Source organism: Syngnathus leptorhynchus, chromosome 2, assembly GCF_054491065.1.
Source record: "Syngnathus leptorhynchus isolate UIUO chromosome 2, UIUO_Slep, whole genome shotgun sequence".
Lineage (NCBI taxonomy): Eukaryota > Metazoa > Chordata > Actinopteri > Syngnathiformes > Syngnathidae > Syngnathus > Syngnathus leptorhynchus.
This window is the reverse complement of record NC_141196.1, coordinates 23,061,732-23,078,114: the sequence shown is the minus strand read 5'-3', so window position 1 is coordinate 23,078,114 and position 16,383 is coordinate 23,061,732.

Genomic DNA, 16,383 nt, shown 5'->3' with positions numbered 1-16,383 from the left:
ATATGAGACTTGTGCCTGTTGCTATGACAACAAGTGAACCCAACAGTGGCCAGAGGTAAACTAGGCCATCAAGAACAGGGGCCTGCCCTACCAAGCAGGGATTATTAGTGAGATTTCTGCAGCAGATGAAATGCACCATATGACCAAGGAACACCTTTGGTGGTTGCTAAAGATAAAGTCGATGAACCTGGAATTGTATTTCCATGTATGCTTTGAATGTCTTTAAGTAATTGTTGCCTTGATTGATTTCAAATTATTCAACCAAATTCCAGTTTGTAAGTGGTCAATTGATTGAGATATTATCGTAAAAGCAACTATTTATTAGTGAATGTTTTAATTATGAGTTAGTAGAAGTAAAAATCTCAAATAAAATGGGCCCGGCAAGGTTCTCAGCATTTGTGAACATTGGAGAATTTTAGAGATTACATACTGTACATACTATGTCAATATAAAACATATTAAAATAATATATGCAAGGAAAAAAACTATACACACTCTCACTTTTATTTCTGAGGAAAGAAATTGGTGGGGCCCTACGTGGTTGCTGCACTCTACCAGATGTGATGGATGACAGTATGGGGGGGGCAGTGTACTGTCGTCAGGCTTCAGGCTGTTACAAGTGCTGCAAGATGATAGCTGTGCCACTACTTGTCAGATTGGAGCCTTGTCCTCGTGATGGGGATGCCATCTGTAAACTTGGTGGGGAACGTCAAGCAAGAGTGGAGTCTGAAGAAGAAAGTGGAATGAGCTGTTGTGTTTCTCAAGGTATTTTGAGTTCTGTGAGTTCTGTGAGTCACTTGTGAAAGGGATTCTCTCTGAGCTCCAAATTACATTTGACCAACTTCAAAGCAATTGTGACATTTGGCCTTCTGCTGTCATCCTTGAGTCTTCTGCTCTGTCTTTATAAAATTGTGGTAAATGTGTACTGTTACTCAACAAAATTGTATTGTTTTGTCCCATGTATAAACAAACCGGATTTGGTTGATGTTCGGAAATTGTGCAAAATGTAAATAAAAAAATACAATGATTTCAAAATCCTTCTCAACACATATTTAATTGAATACACAACAAAGACAACATATTTAATGTTCAAACTGATAAACTTAATTGTCTTTTGCCAAATAATAATTAACTTAGAATTTCATGGCTACAATACGTCCAGTTGGGAAAGGTGCCAAAAAATACTGATAAAGCTGAGAAAAGCTCATCAAACACCTATTTGGAACATCCCACATGTGATCAGGCTATTTGGGAACAGGTGGGTACCATGATTGGGTATAAAAGGAGCCTCCCCAAACATGCTCAGTCATTCACAAGCAAGGATGGGGCGAGGTTCACCACTTTGTCCACAACTGTGTGAGAAAATAGTTGAACAGTTTAAGAACATTTCTCAAAGCAAAATTGCAAGGAATTTAGGGATTTCAACATCTACGGTCCATAATATCATCAAAAGGTTCAGAGAATCTGATGAAATCACTGCATGTAAGCGCCACGGCCGGAAACCAAGACATGACCGTGACCTTTGATCCCTCAGATGGCACTGCCTTAAAAACCGACATGAGTATGTAAAGCATATCACCAAATGGGCTCAAGAAAACTTCAGAAAACCACTGTCAGTAAATACAGTTCGTCACTACATCAGTAAGTGCGGGTTAAAACTCGACCATCCAAAGCAAAAGCGGTTTATGAACAACATCCAGAAACGCCGCCGGGTTCTCTGGGCCCAAGCTCATGTAAAATGGGCTGATACACAATGGAAAAGTGTTTTGTGGGCTGATGAGTCCACTTTTCAAATTGTTTTGGCAAACACTGGACGTCATGTCCTCCGGACCAAAGAGGAAGCGGACCATCCAGACTGTATCAACGCAAAGTTAAAAAGCCAGCATCTGTGATGGTATAGGGGTGCATTAGTTCCCATGGCATGGTTGACTTACATTTCTGTGAAGGCAAAATAGATTCAATTGAATATAGGTTGAAAAGGATTTTCAAATCATTGTATTTTGTTTTTATTTATATTTTCCGCAATTTCCAGACTTCAACTGAATCCGGTTTGTATATCGTATTTTTCGGACTAAAAGTCGCTCTGGAATATAGGTCGCATTAGCCATAAAATGCACAATAACGCGAAAAAACATATACAAGTCGCTCCGGAGTATCGGTCGCATTTTGGGGGAAATTTATTAGACAAAATCCAACACAGGCTAAACGATAGGTATGCTAACGTGACATAAACACAAATGAAGAGCTGAGAACGGGCCTGACGTAATATTCAGTTATTCTAACAACCATTACATAAATAACACGTTTACAAAACCATCTGTGTCACTCCAATTCATTAAATCCATCTATCGCCCTTTATGTAAACAATGCTGCGTGTGCGCCGCATATGCGCCACGCCGCTGACGTTGGACTCGTAAGTTGCATTTCTAATTATTCCACAGACCCATATAACGATATATAAAGTATATTTCAAATAACTATCATATTACAATATTATCAAACCATCTGTGTCACTCCAAGTCATTAAATCCATCGATCAAATTCCTCGTGCTTTGTCAACAATGCCGTACGTGCGCCCTGACGTCAGCCTCGTCGTTATTCCACCAGATCCAGTGTATAACTATATTGTAGCGTTAACAAAGTTGACTTCCAGGCATGCGGCGGGTGGACTTCCAGCTCCGGAGGTGGCATTTCCAGCCACGGAGGTGGAAGAGAGCTCCATAGAATAGGACCGGGCGTGCGTAAAAGCCATGTCCGAGCCCCATTCACTGTCCCCGAACAGCCACCCGGCCGAGCGCCGGCCCCCGACTTCCATCCACGGAGGTGACAGAAAGCTCCCTTGAGTAGGACCGGGCATGCGTAAAAGCCATAATAGTTTTTCAAACCTTCTGTGTCACTCCAAATCATTAAATCCTTCTAACTCTTCGTCCTCCGTCTCACTTACAAACAAACCCGCTAATGATGCCGGCAGCCCTTCGTCATCCCGTGATCGAATCTTTGTCCTTTATGTAAACAACCGCCGCTCCGCTGACGTCACTTGAAATTCAAATTACAGCAATCCCTTGCTACATCACGGTTTGTTTATCGCGATTTCCGTTTTTTTTGGAGGGGGGGTTTAAAATTTGTGAAAAAATTCACATATAAGTCGCCCCCCCACCCAAACTAAGAAAAAAAACGTGACTTATAGTCCGAAAATTATGGTAAACTAGAATTCATATATATATATATATATATGTGTATATATAAGTTGCATTTCTTATATGGACTCCCATATATATGTGTATATATATGTGTAAATATATGTGTATATATATGTGTCTATATATGTGTATATATATATATATATACTCGTAAGTTGCATATATATGCAATATAAAGAACATCGCGGGCGTGCTCCAGCCTATCCCAGCCGTCATCGGGCAGTAGGCGGGGGACACCCTGAACTGGTTGCCAACCAATCGCAGGGCACACAGAGACAAACAACCATTCGCACTGGCACTCACACCTAGGGGCAATTTGGAGTGCTCAATCGGCCTATCAAGCATGTTTTTGGGATGTGGGAGGAAACCGGAGTGCCCGGAGAAAACCCACGTGGACACGGGGAGAACATGCAAACTCCACACAGGGAGGGCCGGAGGTGGAATCGAACCCGCACCCTCCTAACTGTGAGGCGGACGTGCCAGTACTGGCGCCCCTCAGGGGTGCGTCCTCTCCCCACTGCTCTTTTCTCTCTACACCAACGATTTCTCCTCAGGTGAATCTCCTGTGAAGCTCCTTCAGTATGCAGACGACACGACTCTCGTCGGACTGATCCGGGACGGTGATGAGACTGCGTACAGACAGGAGGTGGAGCGGATGGTCCACTGGTGCAGCCAAAATCACCTGGAGCTGAACCCGCTCAAGACCGTGGAGATCAGTGGATTTCAGGCGAGATCCTTCACCACTTTCACCCCTCACTATCCGCAGTAATACTATATTTTCTCCTCAGACACCTTCAAGTTCCTGGGTACCACAATCTCACGGGACCTGAAATGGACCGGCCACATAGACTCTGTCCGGAAGAAGGCCCAGCAGAGGCTGTACTTCCTGAGACTGCTCAAGAAGTTCAACCTGCCACGGGAGCTGCTGAAGACCTTCTACACTGCCATCATCCAGTCTGTCCTCTGCACCTCCATCACTGTCTGGTTTGGATCGGCCTCCAAACAAGACAAGCACAGACTGCAACGGACAATCAGGACTGCAGAAAAGATCATTGGAATCAACCTCCCATCTACCCAAGACTTGTAGAAAAGCCGCTGATGAACTGCGTGCCAAGCAGGAGCAGCTCAAAGCGCGGCTGCGGCAACTCCGGACACCCGCACGCTCGTGAAAGATGAAAGGAAAGGAGACTAAGGTACTAAGGTACTCAGGACCAGGAAACGTGCAAGCAACATCTCTACAGACCCTTCTCACCCAGGTTACAGTCTGTTTCAACTACTCCTCTCCGGACGGCGTTATAGAGCTCTGTACGCCAAAACCAGCAGACACAGAGACAGCTTTTTCCCCCAGGCTGTTGCTCTGATGAACTCACACCACTCTTAGAGTCTCAGAGTCATTGCTGTGCAATAACATCCTGCTCTCCACACCTTTCTGGATTGTCTACACTTTTTGTACTATGTGTCTTCTCTGCATCCATTGCAGCCTGGTCTCTTCTCAAGGTTTCTCACTTCCCCTAGTCGGAGATTTGAGTTTTTCCTTGCCCTCATGGGAGTTTAAGGTCAGGGGATGGCTGAGAATATTGTCATTTGTCATTCTCACATGTCCTGAGTGTTGTAATGAAGTTATATATATATATATATATATATATATATATATATATATATATATATATATATATATATATATATATATATATATATATATATATACCGAAATATATATTTCAAGACTATATATATATATATATATATATATATATATATATATATATATATATATATATATATATATATATATATATATATATATCAACTGTCCATATACTGACATATATCCAAATGTCCGCAAGAAAATTTACATTGATCAGCAAATGGATGAGTGATCCTTTTTTGGGGGGAATCCAAAACAAAAAACTCCTTTGACAAAAAGGGTGCAAATGCAACTACTAATCAATAAGTAGTAAAAAAAAAACCTCAACAATGACAAAAGTGAAAGAAAATTCCAAACTGATGTAACATTATCACTTACTGAAACAGAAATATACATTATTTATCACCTTGGGATACCTCAGGGTTAAAGGCAGTTCCAAGATAATACTAGCGCTCAAAGACTCCAGCATTCCTCATATACACACATAAAAAGCTATTTTCTGTAAACATTATTGAAATGAAATCTATTAGAACAGGCAGCAGATTCTGGCCTTGGTCTTATTACTGCTGTGCTATTACTGCACAGGTCAGCTGTGAAGACGAGGAGGAGGACTATGGTCTGGTACTGGACTATACTGGACTATACTGGCACAAATGTTGACAGTACTGATAGTACTGTCAACATTTGTGCCAGTATTTGCACAAAGGTTATTTGTGTTTACCTCACCACCAAAGAAGGGATGCTGAACTTTGTCTTTTTTTTTTCAAAAAAATAATAATTATATATATATATATATATATATATATATATATATATATATATATATATATATATATATATATATATATATATATATATATATAATTATTATTTTTTTTAACCCGTAAGACACTGCCTCTGCTGAACGTTTTGACAAGACAGATGGCAGTGTTTGGAACCTGGATGAAACTTCCAAGGATATCTCTCTTACGACCCTTAAATAACTGCCTATAGTCACCATTTGAAGCATACATTTATCACAAAAGTAGTTTCTGGGTTTTGTTTGCTTATTTCTCTATTCTTCAGTGGTTCTGAAACATAATTGTACACTGTTCAACAAGTCTGTGAACGAATGAGGTACACAGACTTAGTATTGTTTAACAGGTTCAAGAATATACATTCTGTGGTCCCGATCTACTCGTCAGCTATGCTGTCGACAGGGTAATTTCACAGTTTATTTACTACATTTTAGCTTTTGTTCCGTTACAGAAACTGATTCCATCTGCCTCACTTTCTCCTACTCCAAAAGACATGTCAGTGTTGATGTTTGAATGAATAACAAACAGACAAAAATATCAACAAACAACAAGCCCTCTGTTTGCTGTAGATCAAATTGGATGTTATCATCAACCGGAGAGCTCAGCAATGCGACAAAGGAGACGGGTGCGTACGGGGGGGGCACATTTTAATAGGTATTTTTGTATCCTTGGATCAAAACAACCACTGGAGTGTTCTTTATATAAAACCAGCACTTGATATGTATGATTCAACACTCAGTCTTGAGAAAATTGAAGGAGGAATTGCCTAGTGTGTCCTCTGTTTTATCACAAACTAGTAAACTTAAATCATGTAAAAACAAAAACAAAAATGTACTGTACATATAAAATTAGAGTGACTACATTATAAACCACTTTTCAATGTATTTATTTACAACCTCAATTCAACCGAAGTTAATTTATAGTGATAACTTCAGATAAAAATAGAATACAATTTCCAAATATTCTACATTAAATTGACTGGTCGACTGGCATCCCAGTGCAGAGGTTGTGGGTTCGATTCTAACTTCTGTGAAATTTGCAAGTTCTTCCCATGCCTGCATTGGGTCCAAAGACATGTATGGTTAGCTGATTGACGACTCCAAATTGCCCGTAGGTGTGAGTGCGAATGGCTGGCAACCAGTTCAGGGTGTCCCCTGCCTACTGTCTGAATTCAGCTGAGATAAGCACGTCCGCAGCCCTCATGAGAAGAGAAATGGATGGATGGCTAGTTACTTTGTCTTTCTAACTCCCTGTCATCAGATGTCTCAAGGGAAACACTTTATCTTGCTCCAGCGCATGCTTGAGGGGGCACAGAATGCAGCACCTCTGCATGGCTGCTTGCCATGCTTTTTTTGTGGTTTCCCAGCTCAGGAAATCATCCAGGAGGTGGACATGGGCAAATAACAAAAGTCGCATGGATCTTGGCATGTGGGACGCCTGCACATTGGCCTGAGTGGCCGCTAAGATATTCCAATTTGGATGAATTAAGGGTACATAAAACCAATTTCTTCAGTTATTTTACCTTAGCACAGTGTTTTTTTCGAATTTTACTCGTCTGATTTCACTGTCTTCTGTAACGAGGCGAGTTGACACAGTCTTTCTCAGACAGCAGCATCTTGACTAAAGTATGATTGGCTGTGGTATGTTAAAAAAGGGACATTTTTAAATTATATGGGTCCCTTTAGTTTGTGAACAATGTGGGGTCATCCAGCACGGTCACTTGACAATTCAGATTGTCATACTTCAACAGTGTGTTTACACAAGAATGAACAGGAAAACAGTAATTTCAGTGAATATGTGCGTAAACTCACTCTCCACAATCGTAAATGTTAATATAAAACAACGTGAATGATGATTTTTGTGTCGTCTAGTCACAAGCGCTGCCAAGTCAACGACAGGGACAGAAAATGATGTACCTGGCACCGCACGCACGCACGCACGCACGCACGCGCGCGCGCGCGCGCGCGCGCGCGCACGCACGCACGCACGCACACACACACACACACACACACACACACACACACACACACACACACACACACACACACACACACACACACACACACACAGTCAGTGCGCAGGAAGTTTAATTTTGTCCAATCGCGCAACCGTAGCACGTCACCGACCGCTCAACTGCACCACGCTGGTCGCATTATTGTGACAGAGCCGTCGCTGAAATTTAGAAAATAATTTTAAAGTCCTGATGTACTTTCCAAAATTTAAGTGGACCTCAGTGCTCAGGGAGCTTAATTTTGTCCGATCGCGCAACTACAGCGCACCGCCGAACGCGCAACTGCACCGCGCTGGTCGCATTGTTGTGACAGAGCGGTCGCTAAAATTTAGAAAATATTTTGAAAGTCCGAATGGACTTTCGTGGCTCGGTGGGGCACTGGGTAGCACGTCCGTCTCACAGTTAGGAGGGTGTGGGTTCGATTCCACCTCCGGCCCTCCCTGTGTGGAGTTTGCATGTTCTCCCCGTGTCCGCGTGGGTTTCCTCCCACATCCCAAAAACATGCTTTGTAGGCCGATTGAAGACTCTAAATTGTCCCTAGGTATGAGTGCGAGTGCGGATGGTTGTTTGTCTCTGTGTGCCCTGCGATTGGCTGGCAACTGGTTCAGGGTGTCCCCCGCCTGCTGCTCGATGACGGCTGGGATAGGTCCCAGCACGCCCGCGACCCCCGTGGGGACAAAGCGGTTCAGAAAATGGATGGATAATGGACTTTCCAAAATTTAAGTGGACCTCAGTGCGCAGGAAGCTTAATTTGGTCCGATCGCGCAACCGTAGCGCTCTGGGCGCTCACTGTCGCATTGCTTTAGGAGTGTCTTTGTGTTTTAGGATGGCTTTACTGCTCCCACTTACTTCATTTGGAGGCATGATTAGAGTTGATGCAATCCTCAGAGTAACGAGAATGTAATAACGGACGGAGTCAGTTGGCATGCAGGTCCTCTCGGCTCATCTCACGAGGTTTGATAACCGAATCAAGTCAAGTTTATTTTTATAGCCCTAAATCACAAGCAGTCTCAAAGGGCTTCACATAGACAAACAATTGACAATTATTCTCAAGGCAACCCCTGATCTTGAGCTCCCAAAAGGGCAAGGTAAAACTCAAAAAAACCCTACCAGGGGAAAAATGAGAAACCTTGAGAAGAGACCACAGATGGAAGGATCCCCCTTTCAGGATCACCAGGCTGCAATGGATGCAAAGAGGGCACATAAAATACATAATATGGAAATCAAAAAGTGGATATCCAGGCCAAAGCGAAGAGCTGTCGGAGGATCCCTTGAAGGTCCTTGCAGTGTCTTCGAGGAGGGTAATCCGCTGCAGTTCCCTCATCCTGAATTGGTCCACGAGAATCTAGATAGCCACTGTCAGCTTGGGTGTCACCTAACCACCTTCCCAGCCAGGGAGGGGTGGGGGGAGTGGGGTCGGGGAGAGGGAGCAAAAACAAACTCCAGCCGAATCGGCCACTACAGGTTAATTAAAGACCATATCATAGAAATATGTCTTTAAACGTGTCTTAAATGTTTCTACTGAGGTAGCAGTTCTAATATCCATTGGTAGGGCATTCCAGAGCTCTGGAGTCCGAATAGAAAATGCTCTAGCCCCTGCAGACATTTTCTTGGCCCTCGGTGTCACTAAAAGACTAGCGTTTTGCAAACGAAGGTTACGAGACGGAACATAAGGAACAACTAAGTCGACGAGATATGAAGGCGCTAAGCCATGCAATGATTTATAGGTTAATAGAAGAACCTTGAAGTCACATCTTAAATGGACCGGGAGCCAGTGTAAGTTGGCTAATATTTGGGTAATGTGATCAAATTTTCTTGTCCGTGAGAGCAGCCTTGCAGCAGCATTTTGTACTAACTGTAGACTTTTGATAATGGACTTGGGAAGACCAGAGAATAATGCATCACAGTAGTCCAGGCACGACGTGATAAACGCATGTATAATAATTTCCGCATCACCGGTCGAGAGGATTGGGCGAATCTTAGCAATATTACGAAGGTGAAAAAATGCTATTCTGGTTATATTCTTAATGTGCCTTTGAAAGGAGAGCGTTTGGTCAAATATTACCCCGAGATTAGTTACAGTATCACTCGGAGTGATAGTATAGTTATAGTAGTTTCCTTAAATAAATGTTGATAACGAGCTGGAGCAATTATCAACATCCCAGTTTTATCTGGGTTCAGATGAAGGAAGTTGAGAGACATCCATTGGGTGATCTCCGCAAGGCATGCCTCAAGATTACAACAGTCCCGCGGATCTGTCATTGATAACGGCACATATAATTGGGTGACATCCGCGTAACATTGAAAACTAATATTATATTTACGTATTATGTCCCCGAGCGGAATCATATGAATATTAAATAGAATTGGTCCTAGTACCGATCCCTGTGGGACACCACACATAACCTTATAGAACTCAGAGGACGTATTGCCATGGACCACTCGGTCTCATATCTGATAGATATGAGTGAAACCAGCCTAGTGCTGACCCTGAAATACCAACACAACCTTTAAGACGCTCTAATAAAACATCAAAGTCTACAGTGTCGAAGGCAGCACTAAGATCGAGTAGTAACAATACCGATGAAGTGTTTGAATCCATAGCTATGAGGAGATCATTAGTCACTTTAGCAAGTGCTGTCTCAGTGGAATGATTAGCTCTAAAACCAGACTGAAAAGATTCATATCGATTATTAGCGACCGTGTAATCAATAAGTTGCTGCGCTACTACCTTTTCAAGAAGTTTTGCTATGAATGGGAGATTTTAAACTGGCCTATAGTTACTGAGACAATCCGGGTCAAGATTTGGTCGCTTAAGTAGCGGTTTAATGAGCGGTTTTAAAGGCTGTTTGCACTATCCTAGAGGAGACAGACAGATTAATTATATTTAAAACGGACGGTCCTTAGATTTGAAATAATTCTTTAAATAGTTTGGCTGGAAGCGGGTCGAGTTTGTTTGTTTAGCCGCACTAACTAATTGTGTAAGCCTTTCGAGGGACACGCTTTTAAAATTTTAGAGGGTTATTGCATGATCGTCAGTGCCGGTAATCGGCGGTCCCGACTGAGTGATCGGAATGGTCATCTTGATCTCATCCCTAATGGATTCAATCTTTCGAGCAAAGAATTTCATGAACTCGTCAGCCGAGTGAAAGGAGCTATCGGGGGTCAGCTGGCGTAGTCAAAGTCAAAAGTCAAAGTCAAAGTCCGCTTTATTGTCAATTTCTTCACATGCCAGGCACACAAAGAGATCGAAATTACGTTTCCCACCGTCCCACGGTGACTAGACAGTACACAACACGCACATCAAACAGCACAAAGAGTAAAAACGAACAGACAAGAGCAACAAATAAGTAGTAAGCAAATAACCCAAATAATAAACAATAAATAAATAAATAGACAAATAAGAGCAGCAAAATGGAGCAAGCGCGCTAATAGCAGACAGCCAGATCATAGCGCAAAAGAACAGGACGTCATGTAGCAGAGGGTGGAGGGGGGAGGGAATTCAGGATCCGGACAGCTTGGAGCACGAAGCTGTCCCTGAGTCTGGTGGTGCGGGAGCGCAGGCATCTGTATCTCTTCCTAGAGGGCAGAAGTACAAACAAAGAGTGAGCGGGGTGACTCTCATCACACACAATCGCAGCCGCTTTGCGGGTGAGACGGGAGGCGTAAACTTCCTTCAGGGAGGGGAGTGGAGCCCCGATGATTTTACTCGCAGTGGTCACTATGCGCTGCAGGGCCTTCATGTTGTACTCAGAGCAGCCACCACCCCACACAGCGATGCAGCTGGAGAGGACGTTCTCAATGGTGCCACGGTAGAATGTGGTCATGACGGCGGGAGGAGCACTTGCCCGCCTGAGTTTCCGCAGAAAGTACAGGCGGCGCTGGGCCTTCTTCGCCAGCGACGCAGTGTTGGTGGTCCAGGAGAGGTCCTCACTGATGTGCACCCCCAGGAATCTGGTGCTACTCACTCTCTCCACCACAGCTCCGTCGACGGTCAGCGGCAGGTGGTGGGTGTGACCCTTCCGGAAGTCAATGATAATCTCCTTGGTCTTGTTGACGTTCAGCAGAAGGTTGTTGTCCCTGCACCAAGCGGCCAAAAGGTCGACCTCCGATCTGTAGTGAGTCTCGTCGCCACCGGTGATCAGACCCACCACAGTCGTGTCGTCGGCATATTTCAGCACGCGGTTGCTGCCGTAGGTCGCAGTGCAGTCATGCGTCAGCAGGGTGAAGAGCAGCGGACTGAGCACGCAGCCTTGAGGGGCCCCCGTGCTCAGCGTGATGCTGCCGGAGACACTGTCGCCCACACGCACTACTTGAGGCCTCTGACAGAGGAAGTCCAGTAGCCAGTTGCAAAGGGAGGTACTGAGGCCCAGCTTGACAAGTTTGCAAATGAGACGCTGTGGAACAATGGTGTTGAATGCAGAACTGAAGTCCACAAACAGCAATCTCACATACGAGTCCCTGTTCTCCAGGTGGGTGAGGGCAGAGTGGAGGGCAGAGCAGATGGCATTCTCAGAGGACCGATTGGGTCGGAAGGCAAACTGGAAGGGGTCCACGGTGGGGGGAAGAACAGATCTGACGTGCGCCAAGACAAGCCTCTCAAAGCACTTCATGACAATGGGGGTCAGTGCCACAGGGCGGTAGTCATTGAAGCAGGAGGGAGCAGGATTTTTCGGCACAGGTATGATGGTGGCAGCCTTGAAGCAAGACGGGACGACGGCCTGCCGCAGGGAAATGTTAAAGATGTCCGCGAAGACATCCATCAGCTCCTCAGCGCAGTCCTTCAGCGCCCGTCCCGGGATGTTGTCCGGGCCCGCCGCCTTACGGGTGTTGATAGCAGCAAGCGTCTTCCTCACGCTAATGGCAGAGAGGCACAGAGGCTGCTCGTCCGGATGGGGAGGGGTCTTCAGCGGGCAAGAGTCGTTCTGAGCGTCGAAGCGAGCAAAGAAGCGGTTCAGTTCGTTGAGCAGAGGGACGTCGCCCTCACAGCTCTGCGGCGCAGGCTTGTAGTCCGTGATTGTCTGTATGCCTCGCCACAGGCTCCGAGCATCCTTGCTGTCTTTGAAGTGAGCAGTAATCTTGGAAGAGAACGCCTTTTTTGCATCCTTGATGCCCCGGGACAGTTTCACCCTTGCTGATCGCACGCTCGCTGCATCCCCAGCCCTGTAGGCTTTGTCTCTGGCCCTCAGGAGCCCAAGGACAGCCCCTGTCAGCCATGGCTTCCAGTTAGCCCGAGTGACGACGTACTTTGTGAGGGTCACATCATCAATGCACTTAGCGATGTAAGAGGTCACAGAGTCAGCATACTCCTCAATGTCCGTCCGATTGTCGCAAGTGGCTGCCTGCTTAAACATTTCCCAGTCTGTAGTGCCAAAGCAGTCCCGAAGAGCATCAGAGGCCCCCTCAGGCCACACTCTAACACGTTTGCGAACCGGCCTGGAAGTTCTCACTCTCTGTCTGTACGTGGGGGTAAGCAGAACGGTGACGTGGTCAGAAAGTCCGATGTTGGGGAGGGGGGTGGCCTTGAAAGCTCCTTTATGTGCAGTGTAGACCAAGTCCAGGAAGCTGCCACCACGCGTTGGAAAAGTAACATGCTGGTGAAGCTTTGGAAAGACAGACTTCAGGTCAGCATGATTAAAATCACCAGCGAAGATGATGAGACCGTCAGGGTGCGCCGTCTGCTGTTAGCTTTGCCACTGTATCAAATAGGTATTTAGGATTGTTTTTATTGAGATTAATGACCTGCGAAAAATAAAGAGTTTTTGCTAAGATAAGCGCATCTTTATATTTCAGGAGGCTGTCGCGCCATGCCTGATGGAAAACCTCAAGTTTGGTTAAACGCCATTTGCGCTCATGCTTTCTACTTAATTGCTTAAGCCTTAAGCGAACGTATTTCATCTTTGAACCACGGAGTAGGCAATCTACGGCGAGTTTTCAGACGTAGCGGCGCCACAGAGTTGATGGCATTTAACAATGTAGCATTGAATTCATTTGTAAAATTATCAATAGAGCTGGTTTATGGGGGAAATACGGCAGTTTCTGGTGGCAGTAGCTCAGATAGCGCAGTTGCAGTCATGGAGTTAATATTACAGCTGCTATAATTCTGATTGCTCTCTTGTCTTTGACTAAGAACTAAAATTTCAAATTTTATTAAGTAGTGATAAGACAAAACAGTAGTGTATGGCAGTACTGTTATATTAGAGGTTGTCAGTCCTCGGGATAATACCAGATCTAAGGTATTACCATTCTTATGGATTGGTACCTGTACGGCTTGCGTAAAACCAAACGTATCAATTAGAGTCTGAAACGCCGAAGTAAGTGGCTCTGACGGTAAATTCATGTGTACGTTAAAATCGCCCATGATTATTATATTATCCGCATTTGTCACTAGATCAGCCACGAATTCTGAAAATTCATCCAGGAAGCCAGAGTAAGCCCCAGGTGGACGGTAAATAACAGCAAGATAAAATGACGGTAAAGCGGTGGATCGGACAGTGAGAACTTCAAATGTTTTAAATTCGTTATTCGAACGAGGCGTAAATCTAAGATCGGAATTTGAGATGAGGGCAACACCCCCACCCTTTTTTCGAGGATGCGCCACATGCGAGCTCACAAAATTTTGAGGCGAGGCCTCATTAAGCGGTAGCCGTTCATTAGGTTTTAACCAGGTCTCGCAAAGACCAAATATATTTTGATTATGTTCCGTGATGAGGTCATTAACGAGAACTGCTTTCGTATGAAGCGATCTAATATTCATAAAACCAAGTTTAAGTGTAATCGGTTGATCAGGGTTTGTATTTATCAAAGGATTTTTAAACGAAATGAAAGTAAGATTGTGTTCTCTAGGCCTGACATGACCTCTCAATTGTTTATTAGCGCGGTGGGACGATACGACCGTAGGAATTTGATAGTAAATATTTGGTACACACGTAATATTATCTGAAACAGGCACCGTATTATCAGCTATACCGGTCAGGGTGGAGCGATTGGATTTGTCTGCCACCTCAGTAGAAAGTGTGTTCATGTGTACTGTAGCACTATTCAAACTGTGACGCTCTAGTCTACACAAGGAGCTATGTGCATGTTGGAAGTCTAGCCTAGCGCTAGTTAACTTTAACTTAACTGACTCCAAACCCATCCTGACAGGTGGTCTAGTCACCTGTGCCCCGGCCTGCTCTAAGGTGACCTGTCATGAGCGGCTCAAACAGTAATCTATATTACTCCTCCGGTGTCCCCCAGGGATCTGTACTCGGTCCTACCCTCTTCATTTTCTACATGCTACCCCTTGGCAATATAATCAGGAAGTTCGGCATCTCATATCACTGTTACGCGGACGACACCCAGCTATACCTTAAACTCAACCCCCTACCCTCTGCAACCCAGCCTCATCCATCTCCATCATCCATCCTCTCACTGTGTCTGGAGGAGATAAAGGCGTGGATGAATCTCAGCTTCCTACAAGTCAACAGCGATAAAACCCAAGCCATGTTATTTGGCACTTCCCATCAGATCCATACCTGCCCAATCACAAGCATCTCATTCGCCGGTCACACAATCCCCCTCTCAGCCACTGTCACCGACCTAGGTGTGATACTGGACTCTCAACTCAACCTAGAGTCACACATAAAACACATCTGCAAAACCTCCTTCTTCCACCTCAGGAACATTTCCAAACTCCGCCCCACACTTACCCTGACAGATGCTGAGAAACTTGTCCACGCCTTTGTCTCCTCCAGGCTAGACTACTGTAACGCACTCCTCATCGGGATCCCTAGCAAGAGCCTCCAGAGGCTCCAGTACATCCAAAACTGCGCTGCTAGGATCCTGATGAGGGTGCAGAAAAGCGACCACATCACACCCATCCTCCGTTCTCTGCACTGGCTCCCCATCAAATTTCGAATAAATTATAAGATCACCCTCCTCACTCACCAGTGCATCCTCGGACATGCTCCCTAAAGGGAAATGTGCTTTCAGCGGTTAGCAAACATATTTTTTAAGGTTGTGTGAAACATATAATCATATCAATATAATATCTAGTATTGGAGTGCTTGTGTGGATTGGTGGGGGGTGAGGAATGTGCAGGCACACTGCATGAACTTGTTTTCTTCTAAGAGTTATGGAACAGGCCCAGGAAGGGAGTACCAGACGAAGGGAGTACGGGACGAGTACTGGCCGATAACACCTCAAGGTCGGTGAGGAACGAGAACAAAGAACAATACCACGTCCAGGTGGTTGGGCTTCGAGAGGAAAACAACCAACCCCCTGACCACAGTGATGACACCTCGACGAGGAGGAGATGACCATCGACCAATCATCACACAATATTTTGCATGCTTTAATATTCATATTGTGTTTCTTTAAAACTGGGCAACCCGGAAGAATGTGTCGTCTTTTGGTGGTCACAAAAACGCACGAGTTTTAGTGTGAGGGACCCGGGACCCAGGCCTGTATTAGTGCGCTTTGTTAGGAATAAACATTTGGTAAATTTGGTCTGATTGATCTACTGGTCTTCTCTTTGACAGAACGAACTCGCAAAATTGTTAGGTGCGCCAGTGTGTGGATTAGGACATAGAAACTTGTGTTAAGTGTTGATCGTAATTTGGAGTCAGATCAATAGCTAAAATCCGTATCCTAACATCCCCCATACCTCAAAGAACTCCTTGCCCCCAAATCTGCCACCCGAAACCTCCGCTCATCCAATTCTCACCTTCTCCATGTCCCCAACAC